The 12,545-nt window shown below is 46.0% G+C and overlaps 1 long non-coding RNA gene across 1 annotated transcript; it reads left to right on the top strand.

The window, feature by feature from the left end:
* Window positions 1–613: 613 nt before the first annotated feature.
* On the top strand, window positions 614–11,376 carry LOC308187922. The gene is made up of 3 exons (XR_013945011.1): window positions 614–1,042; window positions 3,881–4,013; window positions 6,092–11,376. It is a non-coding gene; the product is annotated as an uncharacterized lncRNA (long non-coding RNA).
* The last annotated feature ends 1,169 nt before the right edge of the window (window positions 11,377–12,545 follow it).

Below are 12,545 nucleotides of genomic sequence, written 5' to 3'. Positions count from 1 at the left end.
TACACCCAAAATGTGAAAGATTAGATCACTGCCTCCAGGCTTGGATCTTGGTTATGCAACCGTAGACCTCGAGCCACGCCAGCCGTCTCTGCGGGGTTGTCCCCACAGCAGACTGGTCCATGAAGGCATTAAATAGGCCTGTGTGTGGCCAAATGGTGTAGAGCCCAAATATGTGTAATAGTTTTCAGATTTCATCAAATTCCCACGGAACTCTGTGCCCTGTGTCTGTGCCATTAACCTCTGAACTCTCCATGAACATAACACCCACGGCTGGTACAAATATAGCCACGGCCAACGTGGACACCTTGGCATCACCACCACAGTACTGAGGTCTAGGAAAATCTTAAACTATGATTTAAATGGCATAAACTATGATTTAAATGGCATTATTTGTATAGTTAGCTGCCCGATATTTGGCTTTCACAATAGCTGTAGGCTGTGAAAGGTTTTGACTTTTGCATATGGGGAAGTGTTTAAAAAGCTTGCAGCTCCCATCACTGCTTTTAAAGGATGATAACACAGCTCTTTATAGTTCTGAGAGATATTTTAATACTTTTTTTTTTTTTTATCAGGAACTTCCATTGTTTTTCATTGCTGGTCGTTGGAGGTGGGAGGTTGGTTGAGGGGAGCTAACACTGCTGGCACAGAAGGCTGCAGCTGTTTGGTCTGGGATTGGAAAGGCTGAATCACTCTTCGGGGTGAAGTCCAAAACTTCCCACGAATTGGTCCCACCCCAGCAGGGGACGGAGCTTCATGTATGAAAAATCCAAAAGATGAGCGGGAGGAGAAACAAATTTGGTTTATTGAAGCTTTTTTCCTTCCACAAACTGGGGGCTAAGAAGAAATAATAAGACAGTGATTATTATGGTCACCAGATGGGTCAGCCACATCGGTTCATCCACTCCTCGGAGGGACCAAGCAAAAAGAAAGGAAGGATTTGATCTGTTGGTATTAACCTGAGGTAACACGGATGCACAGTGGGAATGGGAAATACCTTCCACAATACAGGGACAGGCTGCTGGATGCTCTGCCCAAGCTGCAGGTAAGGCCAACCAGGCAGCAGCAGATATAAAGACTGGCAGGAAATGCAGATCTCAGCTATGAAGATATTTTGGGGTTCCTTGGAGCTGTGTCAGTCATGACAGACTTCACCACTGTCTATTTTATCTACGTTGCATTAAATGGATTGCATTAAATGTCAGATTGCATTGGACCTGCTCATCAGTTGGGAAATCAGTGTGGCTCTGTGCTTTGCTTGTGGTGTTCTACTTCTAAAATACTCCTCCCATGACCTAGTGTTTTATATGAAGAAGTCACTTGAGGTATCAAACCACTGCACTTGTGAAGCACAAACACTTACTGGAAAGCCTGAAATGATGCAGGGAGCTAAAGCATCATGCAGTTTATTCTGGCAAGTTAATGTTCAGATGGCCAGAGCATGATACCGCAGCACTGTCAGGATGGCAAGGTGTATTGATTGGATCTCCAGATTAATTAATGTGCTGTGAAATGCATGGTGGCAATGCTGTACACTGACCCTCAGCAGACACAACATCATATTCAGTTGGTGAAAATTTCAGCCTGGCTGAGATGTACGGTCCCTAGTGTCTGCTTCATAGACTAAAAGCAAATAGCCATGGGAAAAGACAAAAAAAAAAAAAAAAAAGAAGAAAAAATCATCAGACCGTTTGCCCACCACTCCTGCAGCCCACCCCACAATCATCTTTGCTATCTCCAAGGGTGACTTTCAAATTCTGCTGAACCTCTTCCTTTCGTTTTAAAAATTATTAATCTCTATTCTTTCCCAACAAAAGGACCTACAGCCAGCCTCACATTCAGCAAGGAGAACCAAGGAAAAGAGTGAGCAACCTTTCATTTTAGACACCATCAGTCATGGGCTACTGGGTTTCGGTAGAGGAGCTGACAGGCAATTGTGCCAGGCTCAGAAGGGAGCTAGATGTAGGCACAGCTTGTTAGAAATGACCCGGGAGCTGTGAAAACTTGCCTCCTTTGAAACACGCCACGGGTACGAAACAGTTTGATTTTGTGCTCCATTTAATGCGGGCTCAGCATGAGCTGGAGATGGGTGCCAAAGTGAAGCCAAGCAAAAATCACTCAGCCGAGCCTTCCCAATGCCTTTGCTGCCTGCCAGGGCATTTGGTTACAGAAGCGTGAGTTTCTCGTGCTCGTGCCAAATATATTGCTACTGGATGAGTAATTTTACCTTTATAAATTGAGCCGTCACTGGGGGCAGACAGATGGTAACGCAGAACTGAGCACACTTCTCACAGTCCTTCCCACCCTGGTATCTCTGGAGCGATCTGAGCTTAGTAGTATTGCTCCAAGCACTTTCATTTTAAAGATGGATCTGGATTCAACAATAGTCCCTAAATTGTGTTTTTCAAGAGTTGGAAATTATTTTGTTTTTCAGCCCAGCTCTTTGCTCTGAGGTGGAGAAATGTGATTTTATGGATTCCAAAACTGGTACTTGACAAAGTCAATTGAGTTGCTCAAGTTTCCCACGGAGATGAATTGGTTGAATAATGGCACTTATGGTTAACTTTTTCTATTAACATTTTAGAACGTGAAAAAGTGGGAGTCTTTTTTTTTTTTTTTTCATAGCGTTAAAGATGTTTGCAAAGTAACCAGCATGACTGAGGATTGGTTCCAAAAGCATTTCTATTGTATCGTATCAGATCTTTTTTACATCTACTTTGTCAGTTCCATCTTTCATCAGATCTGAGGCAGAAGAAAACAGACAGCTCCTAATTTCTGCTCTGTTCTGCTTAAAACTCAAGTTAGGCGTTTATTACAACTCAGTAATACGCCTCGATTTTCTTAATGGGAAAACCTAAATCTCTCCCTGCTTGCAGTTCTAAAAACAGTGCAAAATCACTGAGAAAAATAAATTTTCCTGAGCAAAATCAATTCAGGCATACACAGCTGGGATGGAGAAGATCTTATATTTTCCTCTTAATCTTAAATGGTAAAAGAAATATTAATATGTTAAATGGTTTAAGTGATTAAAGCAGGAAGAAAAGGAGAATGACCACTGAAGATTTGGGTCATAACTTCAGGGGAATATCAACTGCTGATCTTTCTCTATGCTGGGATTTTAGTTGGATTATTATCTGTAACTGGACTTTTTCCCCCATCTGCCATTATGCTGTTATGATTATCATTTCAGAGGCCAACAATATTTTAGCAAACATCAGTTTGGCAGTGGGGAGAGTATAAAGACTAGCTGTTGTCTTTTTAATGAAGAGTGAATTCATATGCAATAGGATGCCAAGACTTAGTGATGGAAGGGACCATCCTTTTACTGCACTTCATGTAAGTGCGATACACAATTTCTTCCTCAGAAATGTATTCAGACAAAGCAGTTGAACTCTTCCATGAAAAAATGTGCCTTTTTCATTGCTAATACTAGATATGTAAGAAGGATGACTGTGTGCCGTTGGGAGGGAAAACCTTTGAGGCTCAGATGGCTCTTCAGGCTGTTCCTGAAGACAAACTGTGCCTCACACAGCTAATGTTCCCACTGAAATCCAATAAGATGAGTAAAATGGGATTCAAAAATCCACAGCTTGAATAATACTCCCCTCCTATCAAGCTCTCTGTTTTTACAGCGCTGTTACTGTTATATTTGGACACAGCAACCCACATTTCCTGCTAAAACTCATTGCCATGATAATTTATAGCCCTGTTTCTACAATGGGTTGAAGGTTCCTTGGACTGCAATAGCAAAAATGCTTATCTTGCTGGTGGAGGTCCAGTGGTCACCTGCCTGAGGTGCAGGAGGCTCATCTATCGGGGAGAGCGCGTTGTTCAGCAGAGAAACTGCGATGCTCTTTGCTGATGAATGACTATTTTCATGCAGGAGGCATCCCAGCCTTCGCCCCTCTGGAGGCTGCTCCACAACGAGTCAAGGAAGAGGTGCTAAAAGCAGCTTTCACGGGGATGAGCTGGGAGATGTCTGCAGTCTTCGCGTGCCCTGTTCTGTCTGTTACAAGGTTTGATTTATTTTCTAGCCCAGACCTGTGAAAACTCCAGGAAACAACTGAGTTAGTTATGAGGCTGACTATGATACGCGTTTGAACTTGCATGGAAAAGTCTAAACTGTAATTTGATTTATGCCTGTAACAACACTCGTGTTTATAGTAATAAAGGGAAAACATATATGATAACTGCCCATAAAGAGCAGTTATCTGGCTCTGCTCTGAAAATGGACCAGAGAACCCCAGATAAGACCACGTTCAAAGTGACAGCACCATCTCCCCTTATTTGTCTGTGTCTAAAACACTAACAAATGTGTCCAAGGAATGGAAAATGGACCTCTCATAGAAGTCCTTTCAGAGTGCCTTGGATAGAGCAACAAATGGAGTTCAGGGCTGGGATCCCCTTCCAATGAACCCAGAGATCTGCATGTGCACCAGTGCTCACACATCTCAGCTACCTTGGATTAACAAAACTCCTGTCTTACTCTTATAACAAATGTGCTATGGTTATGTTTTGTTTTCTGTGCAATTTATCTTATTAGCCCCAAAAGTAATCTTCTATTAACGTAATCTTGTTAACAGATGAAAAATAGACATGAACACCAACAGAACCCACCTCTAATCAGAGTGCCCTGTCCCCAGTGCTGGTCTCACTGGTGCTCCAGCACCTCCAGGACACTGGGACTGGGGCAAACCTGGGTGGAAGTGGGCTGCAGGAAAGTATATGGAAGCAAAGAGCAGCTCCAGAAATTGAGATCTATTCTGTTGGTCCCTCTTCCATTTTATCGACGGCTCACAGCTGCAGGCAGGAAACTTTTTTCCATTCCCAAGTCTATCAAAAGCTCCCAGTACAGCTGTGAGCAAACCTCTGTGACCAGCAATGCCTGGCCATTAGGTGTCTACTGGGCTGGACACGGGTCTGGATGCTGCATGAATGACCTGGTTCTTCTAGGCAGAGTCTGCAAATACTTTTTTATTTCAATGTGGCTCATATTTTGCAAAACGTTTTGGCACATCGAGCCCACAGGATGGGTTTACCATGTTATGCAGGTTCCTCAAAGCGCAGAGAGGCCTCGCAGGATTTTCAGAAGTGTCTAGGCTTTGGATTAACAGGTTGAAGCCTTCTCTGGGAGCTTTAGAAAATCCCAGCAGCATCACTCTGAATCTTTCAGCTTGCTTTACTTTCTCCAGGACAAAGCCTGGTTTCTGCTACAATTTCTGATGGCTAAAACCTATTTGTCATTACCAGAAGGTTACCCTGGTAGTTAGAATTTCTTTTTCTAGGCTATGGAGGAGATTGCTTTACATGATGCCTTTCATCTTTCCTAATATGCTCCATACTATCCCCTTGATTTCTTCCATCTGGGCAAATCTTTTGTTGACCTCACCTGAAATCTAAAACCTTTCAAAATAAGCCCTTGCACTTCTCTCCTCTGATCCAGTAATGGTGGATGTGACTGGGAGGTCAGGAGGCTGAGATTAGTCGTGACCTCACTCTTGGGCTCCGCACTGGCAGCAGGTTAGAGGCTTTGAACTTGGCATCCTGACAAATTGTTATTACTCCATAGCAAAAATCAGCTATTCCTCATGCCTGTGGGAGGGTGGGGGGTGAGAAGACAAGGAGATGGATTCCTTCAGAGAGCAAAGCTATTCCACCCAGCATGACACCGAGACAGGAAGGTTTAACCCAAGAACCCCAAGGTAAAATCTTGACAGACACTAACTCCTAAAATACAGCCTAGAAATGCTCTTAATTGAATCCTAACCAGTTCAGATGATGTGGGCAGTGAACACGTCTTGAGCTTTTATTTTTAGAAGGTGAGCTGCCAATCCCTCATGAAAACTGAGCAGGGACCAGATTTCTGCACTGAATGACTCTCACATTTTAGAAATCCAAGAATAAATAGAGTCAGACTGACACGAATATTTAGTCTGTAACTCCGAAAGACATGACAAGATCTTTGGAGCCATCTAACTCAATGCCCCACTATCAGAGGCTTTGACTAAGGATGTTATTCAGCATATCCACCTCCATCTTAAGAAATACATTTTCATTTCATTTAATGCTAACCTTTACTATCCTCTATTTTTAGCCTGAAGAAAACGAAGCTATTGCAATGTCCTCTCTGTCAGAATGTGGGTGTGGTGTGCTCATCTGTCCATTCCCTCCACTGGAGCATCTGACTGCGTTGGCCAAACTCAACCACGCTTGTTGGAAAGTAGAGGCCGAAGAGACTTTGCTTGGCATCCCCATGAGAGCAAGACTTTCTAGCCAGTCAAGAAAAGAGAGGCAGACCCATAACCACACCAAAGCCAGACAAATTCGGCTTGGAAATAAAGTCTGTGTTTTTAACAGCACGCCTGTTAAATGAGAAAAACTTCAATCATATTTCATGTCTTCTTAGGCAGCAAAGTCAGTTAGCCTCAAGACACAAATCCAGAGGAAACCTGGCTCCTTTCAATCCAGAACTACCTGTTACATAGATTTTAAAGTCACAGTGGGCCATAAGATCATCTATTCTGAGCTCCATATAATATGGACCATAAAATTGCATACTCCAATCAGGAACCCAATAACTTGTGCTTGGCTAAAACCTCTGTTCCAGCAGGCATCTGCTCACAATTTGAAAATATCTGAAGAGGAAGAATCTACTACTTTCATTGGTATTTTGTCTCAACACTTAATCATTCCCACTGTTAAAGCACTGGGCCTCATTTTGAAATGAAATATGTCTGCTTTTAGGTTCCAGCCTTGGACCTCTGGTAGACTACAAGGCTCTGTTACCTCTGGGTGTTTTCTCCTGAGAAAGAACTTCTGACCCTCTTGAGCTTTCTTTTGACCTTCTCCTGGTAAAGGAAGCAGGTGGAGATCTATCATGAGCCATGTTTTTCCTTGACTTTTGAACTTTTTTAACTTTTCACATTTCTTGGGGGGAGCTTTTCAAAATATGATGACATAACAATAGTTTGGACAACACACAAACCATTTTTTATTGGTACAGTCAATGCACATGAGGGGACCTAAGCAGGGAGAAGGGTGAAGAGGCAAGAATTCAAACAACCCAAGAGTCTTGTTTCTGAGTCTGATGTGGGCCCTTGACAGTGTTAAAATGTTCGTGATTTTTGATAACATCATCTCATCTCCTAAAACTGTTAAGGTAGAAACTAGCTTTCCAGAGGAAGTCAGAGGAATAAGCAGGGACATATTCAGGACTCATAAGAGGCTTCCACTGAGGATGGGGAAGTGCTGGTGAAGGCACAGAACTGAGAATGTGATATCCTCATGGCTTGCTGCACGTGTCTCAGAGACACCTCATGGGTGATGCCACACAGACCAAGCAGGCAACAAGACTTCAGGGCAAGGCATGATCAGGCATGAACCTGCTTTGAAGTTTCAGGTGATTGTTTGGGGAGTGTGAACGTTTCTCTTACAAGGTCCCAGATGGAGTCAGGTAGAGGGGGATCAGCATGAGGAGCAAGAGAGCATATCTGTTTCCCTTTTCTTCAGGTGGGCAAGAGCACGCAATGCATAGTTCACTCTTCTCCAAGCTGCAGGAGCAACTTGTCCATTGCCATTGCTGCATTATCCAATACCTAGAAGGAAAGGATGTGTAGATGTGTGTTTCCACATGTGCACGGGCACCCATGTAAATGGTGGCTCATGCAGTTTCCCTTCTGGGGTTCTTCCAGAACAGCCTGGCCAGGTCTCATCTCTTGTTCTAAAGAATGTCCAAATATAACTGCAGTAGACAGGTGAGTATGGATGATGTTCAGTCAACCTGTGAGTTCACAGAGGGTGAAAAGCAGAACTTGCATATCTGTGCAGACTTATTTCAGCTCTGAAGGCTCTCAGTGCTGAGCTCAATGGTAACTCAGCCCATAAATCTCTGCTTGCATAGTTTTCATTCTTAAGTTTTCCTTTAAAACAGAAAACTTGCATCTGGTGGAAGAATAAGCCAAGTACAACAATGGCTCTTGGGGCGTGGTGGTAAAGCAAAGTGTCTCACTGTGGATGAAGAACCGCACCTTCCTCTGGGTTCAGGACATTGACCACCCGCAGCCGCCTCCTCGTCATGGGCCATCAGTGGATGGGTCCTGGACTGCACAAGCCAGTACTGGTGCCTTCAGCTCACGACCAGCATGTGATATCCGGCGATCTTCAGCTCAGCCCTGTGGGAATGCAGCAGCTAATGCGCATGTAGTTATCCATTGCAGTCATCAACAGAAAGCAAGCTGAACCTTAAAATGGAAAAATGTGAGTCAGAAAAGGGAAATTAGCTAAAATTACTTCTAGTTGCAATCTACAAGTATGTAGAATGCCCTTCACTTAACACAATGGTTTTATTTCCCTGTTTTGATTTTTTTATTTTCCAGGAGAGTTGAAGGGAGGCAAACAATGTTGCTGACCTGCCAAGTGCATGTCTATCTTCACGAGCATGTTGTTGAGTGGGCAACGTACCTTTTCATGTGCAGAGCAAAGAGGGATCTGGCCAGCACTTTGTGGCAGCCAGATATTATTGCCTCACTAGCATATGCCAGAGGAGGTAGGAGTACTTGTGCTGTAGACATTTTTTTTTTTTGGATCCTTCTCCACTTCATCGAACCAGAGATTTTGTGGTCATGGGTCTGCTGAGATGAGATACCCACACATCTCCCAGACTTAAAGCATGGGAGATCCAAAACGAAGAGAAAATTGGATTTTATGGGACTTTGGCCAAGGAACACTTCTGTGTGCAATGGCCCTGAGCTGTGTGAAGTGTGTGAAACAGCACTAACAAGGAGAGGAAGAGGGTTTAACCTTTGTTCCAGAAGCCATAAATCACCATCCAGAGGGTGAAAAATGAGTAGCAACTCTATGGCCGTAAAATCCACGTGCTATGCTAGGCTGAGGAAATAGCAACATTGGAAGTAGCAAATTTCCAGAGCCCGAAAGGAGCTCAACTGCTTTCCAAAGGCATTAAAGTGTCCCCAAAGCCTCTTTGGCAACTTTGGTGAGCTGCCTGAATTTTGTCCCATAGGTTTTCCCCATCGTGTCCCTATTGCTGCGAGCACAGGGGAAGGCGGAGGCTTTAGCCCAGATCCTCTCCATGCAGACAAACTGAGGGGCCAGGAGGGCCGTGTATTTACACCCACCCTGAAGACATCCAGCCCACTGTGACCGGCACAATGGCCCCTTATTCAGAGCTCAGCTAGAGGTTTCTCTCTTGATCCTTAGTTGCAAGACCATGCTGTCATCTTGGGTGTCTCTAGCTCTGCTACCTTTATCAAAGAATCACAGAATGGTTTGGGTTGGAAGGGACCTCAGAAGTCATCTCACTCTAACCCCTGCCATGATCAGGGACATGTCCTCCCGTGCAGGCTGCCCCCAGCCCCACCCAGCCTGGCCTTGGGCACTGCCAGGGCTGGGGCACCCCCAGCTCCTCTGGGCAGCCTGGGCCAGGGCCTCAGCGCCCTCAGAGGGAAGAATTTCTTCCCAACGCCTCCCCGAAGCCTCCCCCCTGCCAGGCTCCAGCCGGTGCCCCTCGTCCTGTCCCCCCAGCCCTGACAAAGAGTCCCTCCCCAGCTTCCCTGCCCCCCCTGCAGGCCCTGGCAGGCCGCTGGCAGCTCTCCCCGGGGCCTTCTCTTCCCCAGGCCCAGCACCCCCAGCTCTCTCAGCCTGGCCCCACAGCAGAGCTGCTCCAGCCCCTGAGCGTCCTCGCGGCCTCCTCCGGGCCCGCTCCAGCAGCTCCGTGTCCTTGTGCTGGGCCCAGAGCTGAACGCGGCGCTGCAGGGGGGGCCTCCCGAGAGCGGGGCCCAGGGGGACAATCCCCTCCCTCGCCCTGCTGCCACGCTGCTGCTGCTGCAGCCCAGGGCACGCTTGGCTTGGCGGTCATCCAGCCAATTCTTTACACACTGAGTGAGTGATCCATCTGTCAAATCCACGTCTCTCCAATTTAGAGACAAGGATATCATGCAGGACAGTGTCAAATGCTTTGCACAAGTCCAGGTAGATGGCATCAGTTGCTCTTCCTCTATCCACCAGTACTGTAACCCCACTGTAGAATTTGTCCCCATCGAATTTGTCAGGCATTATCTGCCCTCAGTGAAGCCATGCTGGCTGTCACCAATCACATCCTTAATTTAATAAGGGTCCATATTTTAATACCATCAGTGGAAACCACAATACTTTACCAACCTTGATTCAGTTTTTTAACAAGGGACAACGTGGTTCACATTGCAATTCCCAGTCTGTTGCATGAAGCTTGTGGGAGAACAGAAGACCAGCCTCTCTAATAGAGGACCAGCAGCAGAGTGCTCTGATAGATCCCCAGATTTTGCTTTACTAGGATGCTCTTGCTAGAGCTGCACTTTCCTGGGGCTGGAGCTCAAGAGAGAATAGACAAGAAAGGTTAGAACGTGCCTAAACACTTCAGGAGTGGTTTCACTGGAGTGACAAGAACTTCTTCACTTTGTGAACACTTGGATGCTGGCCAGAGGTATGAAGGAGAGGAAGAAACCCTGCTTTACTGGGGTTGATCCCTGAGATATGGATGAGATATTGCAAAGGTTTGTAAATTGTTCACTTCTGGGTCATCCTAGATGGAGTTCACTAAAGAAACGAAGGCCTTAAACTATTCTCGAAGAATGTGCTGTAGAGACATCCAAACTGGGTACAAAGGGAGCAGACATTTCTTCAGCAACTTTTTCATACGCTACTGTGACACAAAGGCATTTAACTTCTTCAGGCTTCTGCCAAAAGTCCCTGAGACCATCCCATACAGTGTCCCTGGGACCATCCCAGTTTAACCATTTGCAGTTAGCAAGTCATTTCCCTGACAGTGGGACACAGATCCCTCCCATGCCAGCTGTTTAGTGAGCCTCACTGCTGTGAAATGGAAGTTTTATCCATTCCAAGCGCTGCCACAGCCATCTCACCAAACAACCACCACCCAACCCAGCTTTCCCTCCGCTAGTGGAGGCTAAAAGTGCCCACCCCTGGAAGCAGGAGCATCTCAGCACACCCCTTCCTACCGAACCGCCTGGGGACAGCATTTTCTCCAGTCCTGGAGACTTTCCTAGGATAAGGAAAGACTCCAGGATGTGATAGCACGAGAATGAAGATCTCCAGCAGCTGCCTGGACGTGGGGCTGGGCCATCTGCTTGGGGTGGCCCTGCTGGGGCAGGGCTGACACCACAGGGACCTTCAGCTGCCCGACACCACCAGCCACTCCGTGATCCTGGGATCCTGTGAACCAGTCCCCAGGTGCATGTCGAGGACTCAGGAAAAGGATCTCAGCATAACCCAGGCTCCTCATCTCTCATCTGCACCGATTTAATGATGATTTTGTTCTCCTAGGAAGACACTTGTGCCAGCACCTCCCCGCACATTTCATGGTATGTTTTTATTAGTCCAGGCACGTGCATACATTCTTTTTTTTTTTAAAAAAAAAAAAAAAAGATCCCTGTCCTACATGTTTTTGAACCTGAAAGGGAAAGACTTCTTGGCTTTACAGGTTTGGATTTGTTCCTCTGGATTTAGGACCGTATCTCGTAACAAAAACAAAATGCTGGAGTCCAATCTGTCAAATTAAAGCAAAGATTTACCAAAGGAAAATATGCTTACAAAGTAAATATAAATTAATTTAATTGGTTCCTATTATCACTTCTATTGGAGCCTGCAAGTATAATCTGGTGCTGAAGTAATTAATTGGGTGTGAAGTAGCTACTGTGCCAAAACTCACTTGTAGGGAATGAAACTCGCAGACTTCTTGGCCTGGCTGTTACCTGCAGCGTCTTGGCTTTGTTATTTTGCAGAGCGGAGCAAATTGCAGCGCAGAGCTTTGCAATCAAACACTCAGATAAATGCCTGGCTTTGTGTTTTCGGAGGGGGATGGTCACGACCACAGGCGTTTTCCCACCTGGGTCAGGTTGAGATCGGTTTCGGGGAGGAAGTCAGCGGACAGGTTGAGCGCGGCTGGGATTGCAGGCACTTATTTTTGTGGTTTTCCATGGCTTAATATAGTCTCGTCTTTAATGGTCCTGTGTTTCCCCTCCCTGCTCTGGCCTTGCAATAAAGGAGCTTTGTCTGGTGCCTTGTGGAGGGGCTGGGACGAGGCTGCGATGGCACAAACCTGCTCCCAGCAGCAGCAGCAGCGATCAGTCACTGCCCCGGGCCTTTCATCCTCCCCTCTCCATTTTCCCAGAACAGTTGCTTGTGAAACCTAGGGATTAGCTCAGACAGCCCAACTGGATCAAAAATAACCCAGGCTCGGGTAACACAGAGATTTCAAGATCCCGAGATGCCCTGAGATGATGCTCTGCTTCCCGCACACTTACATTTCAACAGGAGTTTGTCTGATGGGAGCAAGCAGGAGAGATGCTTCATTCCACCTCCTGCTTTTCTTTCCTGCCCTTGCTTCTCTGCAGCATCCTGTGGCATTTTCTGGCCCCTGCTGCTTTGGGGCAGTCCCTTTTCCTCGTGGCAGCATCAGCATGTAGGGCTGGGCACCACTCTCCCCTTCATCACTCACCCCAGCTTGCAGCATCTCTAAGCAAGAGGAGGAAGCC

The sequence above is a fragment of the Anser brachyrhynchus genome (assembly GCF_964034855.1).
Source record: "Anser brachyrhynchus genome assembly, chromosome: 1".
Taxonomy (NCBI): domain Eukaryota; kingdom Metazoa; phylum Chordata; class Aves; order Anseriformes; family Anatidae; genus Anser; species Anser brachyrhynchus.
This window is presented reverse-complemented; position numbering and strand designations above follow the sequence as displayed.